General features: G+C 40.1%; 1 non-coding gene across 1 annotated transcript; it reads left to right on the forward strand.

Annotated features, from left to right (window-relative positions):
• Positions 1-2,841: 2,841 nt before the first annotated feature.
• LOC115231452 lies at positions 2,842-2,948 on the forward strand. The gene has a single exon (XR_003883528.1). It is a non-coding gene; the product is annotated as a U6 spliceosomal RNA (small nuclear RNA).
• The last annotated feature ends 17,649 nt before the right edge of the window (positions 2,949-20,597 follow it).

The following is a 20,597-nucleotide window of genomic DNA, read 5'->3' on the forward strand; positions in this document are numbered from 1 at the left end:
GATGTCCAGTCTGCTACTCTATGAACTAATCTCCAGTCTGCTGTTCTATGAACTAATGTCCAATCTGCTGCTCTATGGACTAATGTCCAGCCTCTTGCTCTATGCTTCTTTCTTTCTTTCTTTCTTTCTTTCTTTTTTTTTTTTTGACATACAGCTATTGCTTGATATGTGATAGGAAGTTTTATCCACTTTCCTATAGTGCTTAATTTTTTATATTTGCTGTGTAACCTTTGCTTATCCATGTTTGTGTTTCTCTCACTGAAATCTTTAGGATTTATCCTCAAGCACAGCCCACACATACATTCACATGTACATACACACACACATGCATGCATTTGTATAAATATATATGGTGATATTTATAAATATATGCACATATATTTCTATCAGTCAGTCTATCTATCTATCTATCCATCTATCTATCTGTCTATCTATCTATCTGGCCATCTATCTATCTGTCTATCTATCTATCTATCTATCTATCTATATATCTATCTATCTGTCTATCTATCTATCTATCTATCTATCTATCTATCTATCTATCTATCTATCTATCTATCTATCTATCTATCAATCTATCTATCTATCTATCTATCTATCTATCTATCTATCTATCTATCTACTAATATATATATATATATATATATATATATATATATATATATATATATATATATATCTATATATACATATAATATATATAGATAGATAGATAGATATTATATAATATATATATATATATATATATATTATATATATATATATATAATATATATATATATATATTCACACACATATACATATTTATATACATATGTATACATACACACCACACACACATATATATGCATATAGATATGCTTATATGTGTGTGTGTGTGTGTGTGTGTGTGTGTGTGTGTGTGTGTGTGTGTATGGGTGGGGGAAGGTGTGCATGTGCGTGAGAGCACGTGTGCACTGACATAATTTGAATGGAACATGCTACAAGATAATTACCGTCAAGGTATTCAGTATGTGAAATCATTCTTAATGTTTATAACATAGCCCTGAAAGGTATTTAAATTCTCTGAAATTCTCTGAAATGATATTGAAGGCAGAAGCTCTGAATATCTTTGGTAAGTCAAGGATGGCAATTCCAAAACCACTTTCTCCAACTGGCCGTGATATCTTGGAGTTAGAAATAATAACAGTAAAAACTCATACATAGGCAATCTAATTGCAGATAGTATAAATGTATATGTGTATATAAATATGTAAATATATACTACGCAGAAGCATGGCTGTGTGGTAGAAAGATTTCTGGTTCTGGGTTCAGTTCCACTATGAGGTACCTTGGGAAATTGTTTTCTATTATAGCCCTGGGCAGACCAAAACCTTGTGAGTCGATTTGGCAGACAGAAACTGAAAGAAGCCCATTATAATATATGCGTGTGTGTGTGTGTGTGTATGTGTAAGCTGTCTCAAAGTCCATAAGTCAGGGAAAAATAAACCCCATAATGGCTACCTCTGAAGAGTGCAAGGTCACATAGTTGGGCTGTTGCCTAACACTCCATTGAAACTTAGTGTGAAACTGATTGGTAAGATCAGCTGTAATGGGTATATAATACTGTGCACTTCGATTACTATATGTGTTTGTGTGTATGTGTGTGTGTGTGAGAGAGAGAGAAGTGTATGGCCTAGGGGTTAGGGTGGTTGCACTCACAATTGTGCAATCATGGTTTCAATTCCTAGACTGGGTGGTGCATTATGTTCTTGAGCAAAACACTTCACCTCACATTGCTCTACGATCACCTTGATACCTCACACATGGTACACTGTGCACCTGTTCAGACAACATCGATTTGATGGAGGGAGTGAGATTAAGGTACAGCACATACATTTGACCACTATAAACAAATCATTTCTGCAGGTCTTTCAGCAACAGCTGAGCACACATACATTGTCTCCAACATGATAGTCCATCATATATATATAATATATATATATATATATATATATATATATATATATAATATATTAAATATATATATAGAATATTACACGGACCTATATAAAATTAGCTGAGATTCTCGACATTAAATCTGCTGTAATATTTACAGCTTTTAATAAAATGTTGTAGTATGAAACAATTGTACTAAATTACCGGATTCATTCTTGTTGCTTATTTTTTTAGTATAATCACCCCGCATATTTTTATAGGTAACATCATAAAAAATTCTGGTGCATCTAAATTAAGTGTCATATTCATTGTATCTAAATTGTTGCTGAACTTATATATATATATATATATATATATATCATCATCATCATCATCATCATCATTTAACGTCCGCTTTCCATGCTAGCATGGGTTGGACGGTTCAACTGGAGTCTGGGGAGCCCGAAGGCTGCACCAGGCCAGTCAGATCTGGCAGTGTTTCTACAGCTGATGCCCTTCCTAACGCCAACCACTCCGAGAGTGTAGTGGGTGATTTTATGTGCCACCGACACAGGTGCCAGACGAGGCTGGCGAACGGCCACGCTCGGATGGTGTTTTTTATGTGCCACTGACACAGGTGCCAGACGAGGCTGGCAGACGGCCACGCTCGGATGGTGTTTTTATGTGCCACCGACACAAGTGCCAGATGAGGCTGGCAAACGGCCACGATCGGATGGTGTTTGTTACGTGCCCACAGCACGGAGATATATATATATATATATACACATATATATATATACATACATACATGTATATGCACATTTTGAAGATGTGTAGATGACTTCACAACTAAGCTGGATCTCCTACTGTCAGGAGTCCCAGATGAGCTAACTTCATGGCATTCACTCCATTATATTTATATATGTACTAGCTACGGTGGTACATATTCTAAAATTGGAACGATACAGAGAAGATTACTATGGCCCCTGCGCAAGGATGACATGCAAATTCGTGAAGCATTGCATATTTTTCTAGGGCATAGGAGTGGCTGTGTGGCAAGTAGCTTGCTTACCAACCACATGGTTCCGGGTTCAGTCCCAATGGTACCTTGGGCAAGTGTCTTCTACTATAGCCTCAGGCCAACCAAAGCCTTGTGAGTGGATTTGGTAGATGGAAACTGAAAGAAGCCCGTCATATATGTGTATATGTATATGTATGTGTGTGTATATGTTTGTGTGTCTGTGTTTATCCCCCAACATCGCTTGACAACCGATGCTTGTTTGTTAGCCAGTTTGCTCTGCTTCAAGGAATTTGGGGCAACAGTCATGGAATTTGGTAGATAAAAACTATAGAAGCCTGTCATATGTGTGTGTATGTGTGTGTGTGAATGGACAGTTCTGCCAATGAAGAATTCATTTAAACTCACACAAAACTCACAAATCTATTCTAAAGAATTCCATGAAATATTGAAATATTTAACAGTTTCAGAGTCGTGTGTATCATCTATGTGATAGACATGAAATGGAATGGGAAAAAAAGCAAAAGTTCTTTCATACAAAACAGACAGGGTAAATACCTTATTTATTCCAGAACTATGCATAGTTTAAACAATTCTTTTTTTGTTTCATCAGCTGGACTACAAAGAGAAGAATAAGTTAGCCAGCTTGCTTTATATGTGTGTGTATGTGTTTGTATGTAGGTGTGTGTGTGTGTGCCTGCATACATATATAGACATATGCATGAATATATGGAACCAATGGACATGTTTTGCCATAGGCAGTGTCTCATCTAATGTTTAACCCTTTAGTGTTCAGAATACTCTGTTAAATTTAATACTTTTTCATTCAAATTGTTTTGAATTAATCATGCATTATCTTATAGCTTTGAGGTTTCAATGTTGTGATTGTTAATTTTCAGAATGGCATTGTAGGTTAGGAGTGAGAGGCTAGATATCGTCAGTTTGAATATAAAACATGTAGAATATACTGGGCCGGATTTGGCCGGTTTAAAGACTAAAGGGTTAATGTCTAAATACTCTCTGTTTTATGCTGCTGCCATCATCTTTGTTCATTAACCGATAATTTTATTCAATGTTTAGAAGTATCCAAGAAGTATTTTACTCAAAATTCTTGCTAGGTTTAAGTGTGGATGAGTGGCAAGAAGTTTGCATCCTGACCACAAGGTTCCACATTCAGTTCCATTGCATTCAGTTCCATTCCGGGTTCAGTTCCATTAGGCTACTGTTTTTTGCTGTAGCCCCTATTGCTCCCAACCAAACGAAGCCTTGTAAGTGGATTTAGTTGACAGAAACTGAAAGAAGCTCAACACACACACACACAACATAATCTTTTACTTGTTTCAGTCATTTGACTGTGGCCATGCTGGGGCAGTGCTTTGAATACCTTTAACCTCTTTTATCTTTTACTTGTTTCAGTCATCAGACTGGGCCATGCTGCAGCACCACTTTGAAGAATTTTAGTTGAATGAATCGACCCTAGTCCTTATTTTCATTTTAAACCTGGTATTTATTCAATCGGTCTCTTTTTGCCAAACCGCTAAGTTACAAGGACAGAAACGCACCAATACCAGTTGTAAAGCAGTGTTGGGGGACAAACACACACACACACATATGACAGGATCCTTTCATTTTCTGTCTACCAAATCCACTCACAAGGCTTTGGTCGGCCCTAAACACTATAGTAGAAGACATTTGCCCATGGTGCCACACAATGGGACTGAACCCAAAACCATGTGTTACCTATATGCTTATATCTCTATGTGTTTGTCTTTGAGGTTGTGTTTGTGTTTGTGCCTTACTACTGCTAGACAACCAGTGTTGGTTTGTTTACATCCTTGTAACTTAGCAGTTTGCTAAAAAGAGACTAACAGAATAAATAACATACTTTTATAAAACCAAGTATTGGAGTTAGTTTGTTCAGTCAAGTCATTTAACCCTTTAGTATTTAAACCGGCCATAACCGGCCAAAAGTATTCTGCTTGTTTTATGTGCAAACTGGCCAGATCTGGTCTCTCACACCAACCCTACAATATCGTTTTAGAAATTAACAGCTTCCTCATCAAAATCTCATCGCTACAAGATAATGCATGATTAGTTCAAAACAGTATGGATGAAAAAGCATAAATTTGGGCAGAATAATGCGAACACTAAAGGGTTAAGGTGGTGCTCCAGTGTGGCCACAGTCCAAAGACTGAAAGAAGAAAAGGATAAAAGATAAGACACTTCAAGGAAAATCAATTATCTGTATAAGTCATTGTTACAAGCAACAACAGCAGCAGCAACAACAAAACCCTCCAGAAAAAAGATGTAGTTACAAAAGAAACCATGAAACCTAGAGATTGTAAACAGCAGTGCATTGACAAAGTTGTTTGTATTGAATTAAAATGGCCTTGTGGTATGTGTTCCAATTCTCTGTGCTTGTAGTTCAAAGTTCAAATCCTGCCAAGGTCAGCTATGCCTTTCATTCTTTTCAACCTTTTATGATCAATACATAAAGTGCCAGTCTGCTACTGGGATGGAATTTTCCCTTTCTTGATTTCTCTCAGTAAGAAGTTAGCTGTGTTCAGAGTTGGGAAGGGATAGGTCCCACCAGGTTTCAAAAATGCCCGAAACAAACTGTGTGTTATAGTAGCACTAAAGACGCCATTTCGAGTTGAGTGCCCAAATAAGGATGGTTTCTGAGAACAAGCTTAAAAGTACAGGAAAAATTAATTAATAGTTTCTCTTTTACTCTTTTACTTGTTTCAGTCATTTGACTGCGGCCATGCTGGAGCACTGCCTTTAGTCAAGCAAATCGACCCCAGGACTTATTCTTTGTAAGCCTAGTACTTATTCTGTTGGTCTCTTCTGCCGAACCGCTACGTTACGGGGACGTAAACACACCACCATCAGTTGTCAAGCGATGTTGGGGGAACAAACACAGACACACAAACATGTACGCATACATACATATATATACACATATATACAACAGGCTTCTTTCAGTTTCTGTCTAACAAATCCACTCACAAGGCTTTGGTCGGCCCGAGGCTATAGCAGAAGACACTTGGCCAAGGTGCCACGCAGTGGGACTGAACCCGGAACCATGTGGTAAGTCCGTGTTTTTTTTCTTGGTTTACAAATCCAAATAAATAATGAGTTCATAGATATTTTCTTTCTTTTGTTCTTTTACATGTTTCAGTCATTTGACTATGGCCATGCTGGAGCACCACCTTAGAGGGTTTTAGTCAAAGAAATCTATCCCAGGACTTATTTTTGTAAGCGTATTACTTATTCTATCAGTCTCTTTTGCTGAGCTGCTAATTTACAGGGACACAAACACACCAACATCAGTTGCCAAGCGATAGTGGTAAGGACAAATGCAAACACAAAGACATACATGTAAGTAGCTTACTTACCAATCTCACGGTTCTGAGTTCAGTCCCACTGCGTGGCACCTTGGCTTCTTTCAGTTTCCATCTAACAAATCCACTCACAAGGCTTTGGTAGGCCTGAGGCTATAGTAGAAGACACTTGCCAATGGTGTCACACAGTGGGAATGAACCCAGAACCATGTGGTTGGTAAGCAAGCTACTTACCACACAGCCACTCCTATATATATATATTCTTTTATTCCTTTACTGGTTTCAGCCAGAGGCTGGGGCCATGCTGGAGCACTGCCTTTCTATATATATATACAATGGGCTTTCCTGTCAGTTTCAGCATATGAGGATCTGACAACCTACAATTTCTTTGTCAGTCATAATAACGCTTATGTCAGATGTGATATTTGAGTTCCAACAATGATTTGCAAAGAAGCCTGCAGATGTTGCAAGTATGAAAATTACAGGTCAGTGCTTGTAGTATATTTGCAACCACTTTTCTTCTTTGCCTTGCACCTCTAAGCCTGTTAATGCCGGCTGAAACAAAGTCCCATATACCATTTTGACATGGCAGTCTCTGTTTTGTTCACTCCAAGGCAGCTTGCTCAAAGGTGTTCATCATCATCATCATCATCATTTAACGTCCGTTTTCCATGCTAGCACGGGTTGGACGGTTCGACCGGGTTCTGGGAAGCCAGGGGCTGCACCAGTCTCCAGTCTGATCTGGCAGTGTTTCTACAGCTGGATGCCCTTCCTAACGCCAACCACTCCGCGAGTGTAATGGGTGCTTTTTACGTGCCAGAGGAGTCTGGCATCGGCCACGATCGGTTGGTGCTTTTAAAGTGCCACCGGCACGGAAGCCAGTCAAGGTGGGGCTGGCATCGGCCACGTTCGGCTGGTGCTTTTTATGTGCCACCAGCACAGAAGCCAGTCGAGGCGGCGCTGGCTGCACTAATAATATTAATTGCCAAGAGGTTACTCTTCAGCTTATCCTTATATCTGAGCCATGTTTGACCAACATTCCTGTGCTCGCTATCATGTACATATGATAGGCTTCCACACAGTTTCCATCAACCAAATTCATTCACAAGGCTTTGGTCACCATGGGGCTATAGCAGAAGACACTTGCCCAAAGTGCTGTGCTGTGGGACTTGACCCCAAAACATATCGTGGTAATGACTGGCAGAAACATTAGCACGCCGGGCGAAATTCTTAGCAGTATTTCGTCTGCTGTTACGTTCTGAGTTCAAATTCCGCCAATGTCGACTTTGCCTTTCATCCTTTTGGGGTCGATAAATTAAGAACCACTTGCAGACTGGGGTCAATGTAAACGACTTAATCCCTTTGTCTGTCCTTGTTTGTCCTCTCTGTGTTTAGCCCCTTGTGGGTAGTGAAGAAATAGGTAATGTGAATTTCTCAATCATGAAAATGTGAAAGACAGGCTAAAGAAATGAAACTTTAAACGCATGTTCAGTTCACAACTGGCTCCACTCTTGTCATAGAATGGAAACGTTAGGAGCACTCCATCGGTTACGACGACGAGGGTCCCAGTTGATACGATCAACGGAACAGCCTGCTCATGAAATTAACGTGCAAGTGACTGAGCAATCCACAGACACGCGTACCCTTAATGTAGTTCTCAGGGAGATTCAGCGTGACACAAAGTGTGACAAGGCCGGCCCTTTGAAATACAGGTACAACTCATTTTTGCCAGCTGAGTGAACTGGAGCAACGTGAAATAAAGTGTCTTGCTCAAGGACTCAACGCGTCGCCAGGAATCAAACTCACAACCTTACAATCGCGAGCCGAATGCCCGAACCACTAAGCCATGCGCCTTCATATGGAAACGTTAATGGTTGGCACAAAAGCAGGAATTGAAACATTGCTGCCAAAGTTATTGTGTAGCACCATTTTTAGACAAAAATACATGGTTCTGTTAAACTCAGTGTGCTTGGCTGATATACAGGTTCCATTTCTACTTCACTATTGAATTATGTAAATGTTTTAAATTTGCAAAAACCATCCCACCATGTTGTAAAACAGAAATAATGGAATTTAAAGATAAAACAGTTAAAAAGAGAAAAAAATGTGTATGAGTGAGTGTGTGTGTGTGTGTGTTTGTGTGTGTGTGTGTGTGTGTGTGTAAAAGTGAATTTTTAGAAAGGGGTGATAAATAGCATGAGAGGAAAGGTGAGATAGAGGGGAGACAGAAAAGAGAGAAAGAGAAGAGAGTAATGGAGAGAGAGAAAAATGATAGAGGGGGGGAAAGAAAAATACAGAAAGAGCCAACAAAGAGAAAAGAGAATTTGAGAGAGAGAGAGAGAGAGAATAAGAGAAAGAGAGAGGGGGTGGAGTGCCACCACCACCACCACCAACAACAACAACAACATTGCCATCATCACCCTCACCACTACCACTAACCATTACACATACACATGCACCAATAAAGGAGATTTTCTAGATGGTCACACGAGCAGCTAGGAATAGCAGTCAAATCACAACGTACCGTATTATACCAGCAACACCGCCTCCACCCCCACTACTGATATCTCTCTGCACTAGAAGAGTACACTAGCACTACAGTCGTCACCCCCTCCACCAATGCTACAACCTATACCACCACCCCCATTAATACCTCTTTGCTGCACTACAATAGTACATCAACTGTACAGTTGTTACTATTTTCACTATTGCCACCACTAAATACTACAACCAACACAACACTATTATCAACATTCACTATTACGACCACTACCACCGACACTAACGCCAACGTCACACAACGACCAACCTCAGGACTACCACTAAAACTATCGCCAATACTGCCACAAAAACTGCAACCAACACTAGTGCTACTAATACCTGTTCTACCATCAACACTACTACAACTACCAACGCCAATACTACAAACACAAGTACCTCTGCTACCACAGCAATAGTAATACCAACACCAATACTACAACTAATATTGCTATTAGTACCAACACCAATACCAGTACTAGTACCATTACTATCGCTACTAGCGCCAATACTGTTACCACTGTGAACCAACTAGGCTCGACCTGCTAGAAATAGCAGCCAAATACTCTACCGTCTCAAAAGAAACAATGGATAATGTAATGTTAGAAACGCTGTCTGGGGAAAATAAGACTGTTTGGTCATGGATGGAAACACTTTTGATCACAAGTTCGGCGGTATCAAGTCTGATCTAGGGTTTAAACGAGTTCTTTTACCACCACCACTAAGTCGCTCGACTTGTTTAGAAAATAACAGTTAAGTGTCTCTCCTATCCAACTTATACGCATTCTTGTCTTAAAAAATGGGAAAGGACAAACTTAATAATGTAGTCCCAGATACACTGTGTCCGAATGAAAGAAACGAGATGGTTCACAGCTTTCGATCAAGAACTGATCCGAGGCTGAACAATAACGAAGCCGCCGCCGCCGCTACCACCACCACCACCACCATCGCCACCACTGCCACCACCGCCAACATCACCACCACCGCCGCCGCCATCACCATCACCGCCGCCGCCGCCACCATGTACTACAAGACCATCACCACCAATTAATACACCACCGTACTGATATGATACTTTTTAAAGTCAGTTGCCCTTGCCTTACGGGACAAATCTAGAACTGAACACCCCAGCCTGTCTCCAACCTCCAACCTCCAGCCTCCACCACACACACACACACACACATTTAATTTACTCTCTCCTCCTTCGCCCTTCTCTTCACCCCCTTCCTTCCTTCCTTTCATTTATTATTTATTTATTTATCCATTTATTTTCCACCCCGTGAACGTCAGGCAAGTCAGTGCGTACCTTGATTTGTGTCCCTTGTTGACCCCGTTTCCTCAAACCTTACTTCCTTTGTCGGGGTCCCCGTCTCCACTTATTAAATTCATCTTATTTTCGTTGTTTTGATGGGTATGTGGAAAAAACCCCATCCATCCATCTATCTATCTATCTATCTATCTATCTATCTACCTATCTATCTATCTATCTATCTACCTATCCATCAATCAATCTATCTATCTATCTATCTATCTATCTATCTACCTATCTATCTATCTAGTATCTACTTTTATCTATCTACTATCTATCTATCCCACTTTTCTCTCTGTCTCAATTTCTACTTTTTAAAAAGGGTATCCACACCCTTACTAATAATTTTACTTATTTTAATATTTTTTCCTTTCTCTCACACTCTCTCTGTCTCTGTCTCTCTCTCTCTCTCTCTCTCTATTAACTCTATCATTTCTTCTCTCCCTCTCACACATCCTCCTTATTTCTCTTGCCCCTTTTCACAACACTAGTACTGACTCCTTTCATCTCTTCTAATCTTCGCCCCGTTTCACTTTCTTCTCTTGTACTCCTATATACTTCAACTCTGTGCCTCTTTTTATTTTATATCTTCTCTATCACTAATTTTCTCTTCCGCTTTCTCTTTCATATATATCACAAGATTTCCCTTTTATCTTTCTCTTTCCTTTTTTTTTTTCATACTCATTCCTCCCTTTTTCTATTTGCTCTCAACTTCCTCTGCGTACATTTCTAACTCTCACTTGAGCTTTTCCTCAACTTTCTCTAGTCTCTTTCTTTCCCTCTTTTCTTTCCTTATCACACATCAATCTACTTCTATCCTCATCTATCTATCTATCCTATCTATCATCTATCTATCCATCTATCTATCTATCTATCTATCTATCTATCTATCTATCTATTAGTAAGATAGATAAATAGACATCTCTGCTTTCTCCTATCTTTTTATCAGTCTTTCTTTCTCTCTCTCTCTCTCTCTCTCTCTTTCTCTCTCTTCCTCTCTTCTCATATCTCCTTCCCACACACTTTCATCTCTGTTTGTTCTCTCTCTTTCATTTATCTTGCTTTTCTTTCTCTTCTACCGCCTTTGTGTGTGTGTGTGGTGTGTGTGTGTGTCTCTCTCTCTCTCTCTCTCTCTTTCCATTCTTTCAGCCTTTCTGCCTCTCTCTCTCTCTATTTCTACTCCATCTCCTGTTTCCGCTGAATTGTGTGTGTGCGTACGTGTGCGTGTGTATACGTGTGCGTGTGCGTATGTGTGTGTGTGCTTGCGTGTGTGTGTGTGTGTGAACTTCCTAGTATTTACATGTGTATACAGCGTTTCCAATCTACACTTCACCCCCTCTTTCCTTCTCTTTCTCTACTTTCGCGTACACTCCCACCTCACTCTCACCAACACACATTCTCACGTGCAGTCTCCCTTCCCTTAGTTTTTCACTTTCCTCTTTCCTCTTCCCATTCCTCATTCATATATATAGCTACGCATACTTTTCCTCCCCCTCACTGTACACTCCTTTCTTGCCATTGTTCCTTCCCCTTACACACACACACAGAGTCTATTCTTCTCCCTTCCTCCATCACATTCTTACTCTCTTTCTCTTTCTAACACTTCTCGTTTTCTATTATATACATTACACCATTTTCCCCCCCTTTTATCTTATCCGTTTACTAAACAGTCTCTCTCTTTTCTATGTTTTCCCTTCTTCGCACTCTGAAAACATTCAATAAAGAGAGGCAAAGAGCGAGAGAGAGAGAATGGCCGAGAGAGAAGGAGATGAAGAGAGAGAGACATAGATATATAGACAGATACATAGAAAAGAGGACAAAGGAGGAAAAAGAGTCCGAGAAAGAAAACGATCAGTGAAAGGACAAAGGAAAAAGCAGAGACAGAAGAAACACTTCTCCTTCTCCCTCTCTCTCTCTACGTTTATATATTAATGCGTGTGTGTGTGCGTACTGTGTGCATCCGTGTGTGCGTGCGTGTGTGTATGTGCGTGTGTGTGTGCGTGTGTGCGTATGCCTATTTTAAACGTGTTTGCAAGTATGCGTTATGCGTGGTGTGTGTGTGTCCGTCTCTATAAGACTAACTCCCACTCACACCATCTCTTTGTTATATACTTCTCCTCCTTCCATTCTCGTCTCTCGTTTCCTCTATTTCATTCAATTCTCTTTTCCTTCTTCTCCCATATTTCCTTCCATCTCGATTTCATTCTATATATCCTTTCGGTAAAAGATCAAAGTGTCGTACTTAAGTCACCACTCTTTCCCCTCCCCCAATCTCTTTCAATTTTTTTCTTTCGGTGTGTATCTCCACTGATCCTCCTTCTCTTCTCTTATTCATTTCCTTTACTTCATTCATTCCGCCTCATTCACCATTCCTTCAGCTTTCTTCTCAATTTATCTGTCCCCTTTTCGTTCTCCTATTTTCTTCCCTTTCGTTTCTTTCTATGCCTCCCCTTCCTTTTTCTTTATTCCCCTTTCTTTCTCTCTCTCTCTCTCTCTCTCTCTCTTTTATTTTTCATTCTCATTCAGCCTCATATATTCGTTCCTATTCTCTTTCTTTTCATTCCACTCCACATCCCTTATCTTTTCTCCCTATTTCATTCTCTCCGTACTATCCATTCAATACAATGGTTTCATTTTAGATTGCCTTCTTTCTACTTCACTCTTACTTCTCCCCTACGCCTTATATTCATTCAATTTCCTTCTTAGTTTCATTCTTGATTTTACTGACTTAATTTCATTTAATATTTCAATTTTCTCCACCTTTTCTCGCCTTTTATATCTCCCTTTCTATTTTTCTCCCCCACCTTTTCTCCTTTTCTGTCTTATCCCCTCTCACCCCTATTTTCTCCCATCTCTTTCTTTCTATTTTCACTCCTCTCTCATTCGTTCTCTCATCTCTCTCCCACCTCTATTTTATCTCCTCTTTCTCCCCTTTCTTTTTTGTTCCCTCACCCTTTCTCCCCTCTTTTGTCTCCCAGTCTTTTGCATTCACATTCATTCACTTCACATACGCTCTTTCTGTTTCTTCTTGCTCATTCATCCCCCTCTCTCTCTTAGTTTCTCTATATTTTCTTCTTTCAATTTCATTCTCCCTAAAATCCTTTGACAACTTAGCTATTTCAGTATCCATACTCTTGCTTTCTATCTATCTATCTATCTATCTATCTATCTATCTATCTATCTATCTATCTATCTATCTATCTATCTATTTATCTATCTATCTATCTATCTATCTGCCTCTATCTATCTATCTATCTATCTATCTATCTATCTATCTATCTATCTATCTATCTATCTATCTACCTCTAGTTATTTCTGAAATGCTCTTTTATTATCCTCTCCTTTTACATCAAGTGCCTTTAAGTTCTCCTTTTCTCTTTCAGCTTCCCCCTTCTTTATTCTATTACTCTCTCCCACTCGTGCTCCCTCTTACTATCCTATCTTTATATATTTTCCTTTCACCAGCTTTCAACCATTTCTTTCTGTTTCCGTTTCTCTCTCGTTTCATATCCCCCCCCCCCCCCCGTCTCTATCTTTGACTATCTAATTGACTCTACGTACTTCCAGTACACATGTTTGTATATATATCTATCTACCCATCTACCTTTTTTATCTTTAAATATCTCTCTTTATTTCTTTATATCCTAGTATTGGTATATTAGCCTTTTTTCTCTCGCCTCTCTATCTCTCTATTTTCTCTCTTCTGTCCTTTATATCTTTCTCCATTTCTCTCAATCAGACAACTATACAACTTCCGGTTTCTCTCTAATGGCCTTTTTCACCCCTTTTCCCTTATTCTCTTGCTGCATTCATTCTTTTCCTTCCCCCATTACCTCTCTCTCGCGCTCTCTTTCCCTCTCTATCCATTTTCTCTCTTTGTGTTGCTTTTATCTTTTCTTCTCGTTAATTTCTTTGTCTTTATTCTTTTTAACTTTTTTCTCTTCACTTCTTTGACTCGTTTTCCTCTTTATCCCTCACATCCCCCTCTCTCTATATTCCATCTCTTTCTTTTGTTATTTGCTAGCCTTTCATCTTTTCCCTTCACTCCCGGACTTCTCTTCCACTTTCCTCCAAATCCAAATTCTTCATTTACATCTCACGTCCTGCAATTTTCATCTGTTTCTTATCTAATTTTCCTCTCCCTCACCATTCGGTATATCATTATATCCCCTCTTTAGTATATCTATTTTTTCCCTGATCATTTTCTCTCGGCCCCTTCCTCTCCCCTCCTCCTTTCTATTATAATCTATGTCCCTTTGTCTTTCCGTTTCTATTTCGGGCTATGTTCCTTTATTTTTCTTCTTTTTCTTCTTTCCCTTTCTATTTTAAACTATATTCCTTTCTTCTCCTCTCCCCTATCTATTCTGGGTCTATATTCCTTTCTTCTCCTCTCCCTTTTCTATTCAGTCTATGTTCTCTTCTCTCCCTCTGTTTTCCTTTTCTCCTTTCTTTTCATCTTCCCCTTACTTCTTTGTTCCTTTCTCTTTCTCCTTTCTTTTTCAATATGGACTCCTCTTTTCCTCTAATTTCCATTCTCTTTCACTGATCAATTATTCTATGCTATTTCCTTTTTTCCCCTTTTCATCACATCATCCCAACTCTTTTTGAATCATATCTTCTCTTCCCTTCCTTTCTCATGTTGTCTTTAATCCTATTTTCGTCTCTCTTTATGCCTTTCTTTCTCTCTGTCTTCTTAATCCTTTATTCCATCCTTCTTTCTCCCTTTCAATAGTTTTCATCTCTAGTTTGCTCTCATCTTTCTTCTCTGCTATTAGTTCCTTTCTATCTTCCACTCTCCGCAAATCTCTCTCTTCTCTCCCTCTCTCTTCTCTCCCTCTCTCTTCTCTCCCTCTCTCTCTTCTCTCCCTCTCTCTTCTCTCTCCTCTCTCTCTCTCACGAATCCTCTATTCTAATACAAATTCTGTTATTCCATCTCTCTAATTCCTCTCTCCGTTTCCTCCTTTTTTTCTTCTCTCCTCTTAATCAGTTATTCTCTCCACCACCACCACCACCACCACCTCCGCCTGTCACTCGGCCTTTATCCCACTTTCTAACTTCCCCTCTCCCCTTTCATTAGTCGTCTGCTTCTCCTCTTTCGCTCTTGTCTCTCTCCCTTTCTAATTCTCCCCCATTCTCTTATCTAATAATTCTAAGGTTTCTTCCCTCTTTTCAGTCTTTATCTTTCATCTCTTCCCCCTCCAATTTTTTCCTTTTTTTCTCTTCATTTCTACATCTCAAGTTTCCTCTTCCTTTCACCCATTCCTATAATATTCTATACAACCCCCTTCTCCGTAATCATTTTTTAATCGTTTCTCTGTCATTCTCTCTCACTCCCCTCTCTCTCTTTGTCCTTTCTTTTCTCTATCCCTGTCTCCTAATACCGTTTTAACTCCTTAATCATTTCCCCCCCCCTTCCTTCTATATCCATTTTGCCTCCCACTTCTCTAATTTCTACCCCCCCACTTTTTTTCTCCCACAGACACATCCATCCCCCTTCTCTTTATCTCATTTATTGTAAACGTCTCTTTTCCTTTCTTTTTCTTACTCTATCTTTCCCTCACATTATTAGCAAATGTCTCTCCTACCCCACCTCTAATTTCACTCCCTTCCTTTCATTCACCACTTACTTTATTTCTCAACAATTCCTCCTCTCTTTTTCTTAATAAACCTTCTCCGTACCCAAATTATCCCCCCCTTTTCCCTCTCTCTCTTTCTCTGCTCTTCTTTTATTCCCTCCCTCTCTTTCACTTCTAATTTCACTCCCTTCCTTTCATTCACCACTTACTTCCTTTCTCAACAATTCCCCTTTCTCTTTCTCTTTCTCTTCATACTCAACTCTCTCCCTCTCTCTCCCTCACACTCTCATATCGATCTTTTACTCTGTCTCGAACACATTTCTCTGTTCCCCTTTCAATTTTCACATAGCTTCCTTACTACATCTCCAACATCTAATATTTCTTATTCACCTACTCTCTTTCTTTCTCTTCTATAGTCACACATGTCCCCTTCCTCTCTCTCTCTCTCTCAATTTCCATCAATCTTCCTAACATTTCTTTCTCTAAAACCTCTGTTTTAGTCCATTTTACTCATCTATCACTATCCTCTCTATCTGTTTTGTATCCTGCCTGGTTTTTCTTTATCGTCTCTCTCACACTCTCTTCCTCTCTCTCTCTCTGACACATGTTTCTGTCAATTCACATCCCACCCCTCTCTCTTTATCACTTGCTTTCCTCTTTCTTTCTCTCTCTCCCTCTCTCTGATTCTTTATCCCACGTTCTTTTCTTTCTCTCTCTCCTCCTCACAAGTTTCTGTCAATTCACTTCCCCTTTCCCCTCCCCCTCTCTTTGTATCACTCGTTCTCGTTTTCCTTCTTCCTCTTTCCCCCCTCGCTTTACAATTTCTTTCTAGTGTATCCCCCCTGCTACGTCTCCGTCTCCTCTTACTCACAACCCTCTCTAGCTTCTTTCATTCTATCTTTCTTCCTCATTCCCCCACTCCTTTTATTCTACCATATATTTGCTCAACACTATCTGTTTCCTCTTCCCCTACTTCTCCTCATGATCTCACTTCTAAATAACACCTCTCTGTCTCTCTATGTATCTCCCTCCCTCTCTCTGTCTATGTATCTATATGTATCTCTCTATATATATATATGTATATGCGTGTGTATATTTATATATATAGGCGCGTATGTGTGTATATATATATACGTATTACTATCACAACTGTCAAATCATCCTTTACTTTCTTGTAAATATTAACCTTCGACACCACCGACGACGCTACTGCAACTAAAACCACCACCACCACCATCATGGCCGATTCTTTTTTTCCCCTTCTATATTTTCCTCCGTTAACGTCACCATCGCCATCATTTCTTCTTGCCACATCACCACTCACATATACACTCACACACGTCACATACTAACCATCACCGCATACACACACACACACGCACACACGCGCGCGCGCGCATATATACACACACTAAAACACTAACATTACCACCACCACCCTTATCACTACATACCGCTCCCACCGCCACTACCACTACCACCTCTACTGATACTAACCCCCATCGACAATACTGTATACGCCGCCGTCTCCGCCATCATCATCATCATTACCACCACCACCACCATTGTCATTACCATAAATATTACTACAACTATCGCTACTATCACCACCACCACCACCACCAGCAGCAGCAGCATCACCATCATTGCCGTCGTCACCACTATCTCTACTCCCATGACCGCTTACACCACTACCACCACCACCATCACCACCGTCCTCTCTTTCTCTCTGCATCTGTCTTTCTGTTGCTCTCTTTCTCCTCTCTACTCAATTTGCAAATGGATACTGATGAATGAGTGATACAAGGAAGTGGGAGAGAGAGAGGGGGAGAGAGAGAACAAGAAAAGGGTAAATGAGAGAGGGAGGGAGTAAATGAAAACGTGAGTGAGAAGAGAGTAAGAGAAACAGAGACAGACACAGAGAGTGAAAGAGATAACAAGGAAGGGTGAGAGAGAGAAGGAGGAGGAGAACAAGAGAAAGTGGATGGATGAGAGAGAGAGGGAGGTAGTAAACAAGAAAGCGAGCAAGTGAAAACAGAGTAAGAGAAAGAAAGAGAGAGAGAGACAGAGAAAGAGAGGGAAAGAGACTTAACTTTTTTCTGTTTAATCGATTTTCAGTCGTAACATTCTTTTTAAAATTAAAGTTGGACAGCAGAACCACAACAACGACGACGATAATGACGATAATAATATGAAGATGACGAAGGCGGAGATGATGGAGTCGATGGTTATAGCGATCGCGGTGGGGGGGGGGGTGGGAGATGAAAATTATCACGACGAGACGACGACGATGACTATGATGGCTATGATGATGATGATGATGATGATGATGATGACAGCGACGATAATAATGAATGAAAACGACAGTGATGATGATAATAATGACAATCATGATGATAACGACGTCGATCATGATGACGATGATGATGATGTTGCTAATGATGACGACGATAAAAGATAAAGAAAAAGGGGGAAATCAAAAAAGAAAAAACTATGAGAAATGAAAGGTGGATGAATGGAGAGGGAAGAAGGGTGGGTAGATAAGAGATTCCAACAATAAAAACAACAACAACAACAACTAAACAAAAGGGAATGGCGAAATGAGACAATTCGTCTGTCCATTTTTCTTTATTGATTGATTGTCCATCATTGAAATGGGTTTAAGTTTATTTAAATTGAAGAGAAATTCTTCGACTTGTATTTATCAATACATCTCCTCCTTTTTATTCTTCATCCAATCGCCCCTTCGCTCAAAATTTCTGTCTTCCTCCTTTTATAGTTCTCTTCGCAACACGTTCTAATTCGAGTCCCACCTTGCTATTATTTAACTCCATCTCACTGTGACTGTCACTAGGCGGGTGTGCCCGCGCACGCGTTTCCATGTGAAACTATGTGTCTGTATGTTAGACGTAACTCTGTATGTGTGTCATAATACGATGAGTGTCTCTGTGTGTGTAACTGTGCGTGTCTGTGTGTTTGCGAAACTATGTACGTGCGTGCGTTTCTGAAACTGTGTGCGTGCGTATGTGTTTGTGAAACTGTGTCTGATGTGACACAGTGTGCGTGTATGTGTAACTGTGTGCGAAATTGTTTGGAGATAACGTGTGTAACACGGTGTGTCAGCGTGCGTGTGAGCGTTATTATATTCGTGTGGAGTGAATGTGTATGTCAGCGCACTAAATGCGCGTGGGGTGAATACAAGAATGTAGGATTGTGTGTGTGTGTGTGTGTGTGTGAAATTATGTGTGCCTCAGTAATAATGTGTAAAAACAAGGTATAGAGGTATATGTGTGCCCTGTGTCAGACTATGTGTAGGGTGAATGTGGAAATGCGTGAGGTGTGTGCGTGTGCGTGTGAATGTATGCGGAAATGAATGTAGAAATGTGTGCATGTATGAAAGTTTGTGTGTATATGCATGTGTGACAAGGTATGTGTCAGCTTATGTCAATGTAATGCGTGTGTGTGTGTGTGTGACAGTGTGCCGTTGTAGTTGTGTATGTATACGTCATTGTGTGTTGTGTGTGTGAGAGTGTGTGTACCATTGCGGTTGTGTATATATGAGCGTCGCTGTGTGTGGGTGAATGTGTAAGTCTATGTGCCATTGCGGTTGGATACACACAAACACACAGATATGTGTGTGTGTGTATGTGTGTGTGTGTGTGTGTGTGTGTGTGTGTGTGTGTGTGTGTGTGTGTAAGCGTGTGTCAAACAGAGTGTATACGTGGGTGACACTATGCGTGGGAATGAAAGCATAAGTATGTGTCATTGTGCTTAGGCAGATTGTATGCGTCATTTTGTGAGTGGAACTTTGAGCAGGCTTGTGTGACAGAGTGTGTGTCAACTTATGTGTGCCTGAGGCTGATGAAGAAGAGTGTCATTACAATTATATATATGCTTCTGTCTCATTCTGTGCCCGTATGTAACCGCGCGCGCGCACATGTTTGAAACTGTATGTGCGTAGATACGTATGAGGTGCAAGCGTGGTGGTGTGGTAAAAAGTTTGCTTTCAACCACATGGTTTCGGGTTCAGTTCCACTGCGCGGCACGTTGGATAAGTGTCTTCTACCATAGTTTCGAGCCGACAAAAGCTTTGAGAGTAGATTTGGTAGACGGAAACTGAAGGGAGCCCGTCACACACACATGTACACACAAACACACACACACACACATAGACATACACACACACACACACATATGTATGTGTGTGTAGCATAGTAGTAAAGGCGCATGGCTAAGTGGTTAAGGTATTCGGCTCATGATCGTAAGACCGTGAGTTCGAATTCTGGGAGCGTGTTGTGTCCTTGAGCAAGACACTTTATTTCACGCCGTTTCAGTCCACTCAGCTAGCAAAAAAAAAAAAAAAAGAGTTGTACCTGTATTTCAAAGAGCCAGCCTTGTCACATTCTGTGATAGGCTACGCGTATCTGTGGAGTGCTCAGCCACTTTGCACGTTAATTTGGCGAGCTGGCTATTCTGTTGATCGGATCAACTGGAACACTCGTCGTCGTAACCGACGGAGTGCCACTTAAACGCGCGCACACACACATACATACGTACATCTGTATGTATGTATGTATGTATGTATGTATGTATACACACATACACACGCACGCATATATATATATATACACACACACACACATATATATATATGTGTGTGTGTGTATGTGTGTGTGTGTATGTGTGCATGTGTGTATGTGTGTGTATGTGTGCATGTGTGTATGTGTGTGTATGTGTATGCGCACACACGCACGCATATATATATATATATATTATATATATATATATATATAACATAGCAGTTCGGCAAGAAAGACTGATAGAATAAGTACCAAGCTTTAAAAGTGGGTACTGGAAAAGACGAAAATTCATCAAGGTGGTGCTCCAGCATGACC

This window comes from Octopus sinensis, unplaced genomic scaffold (assembly GCF_006345805.1).
Source record: "Octopus sinensis unplaced genomic scaffold, ASM634580v1 Contig18547, whole genome shotgun sequence".
In the NCBI taxonomy this organism is placed as follows: domain Eukaryota; kingdom Metazoa; phylum Mollusca; class Cephalopoda; order Octopoda; family Octopodidae; genus Octopus; species Octopus sinensis.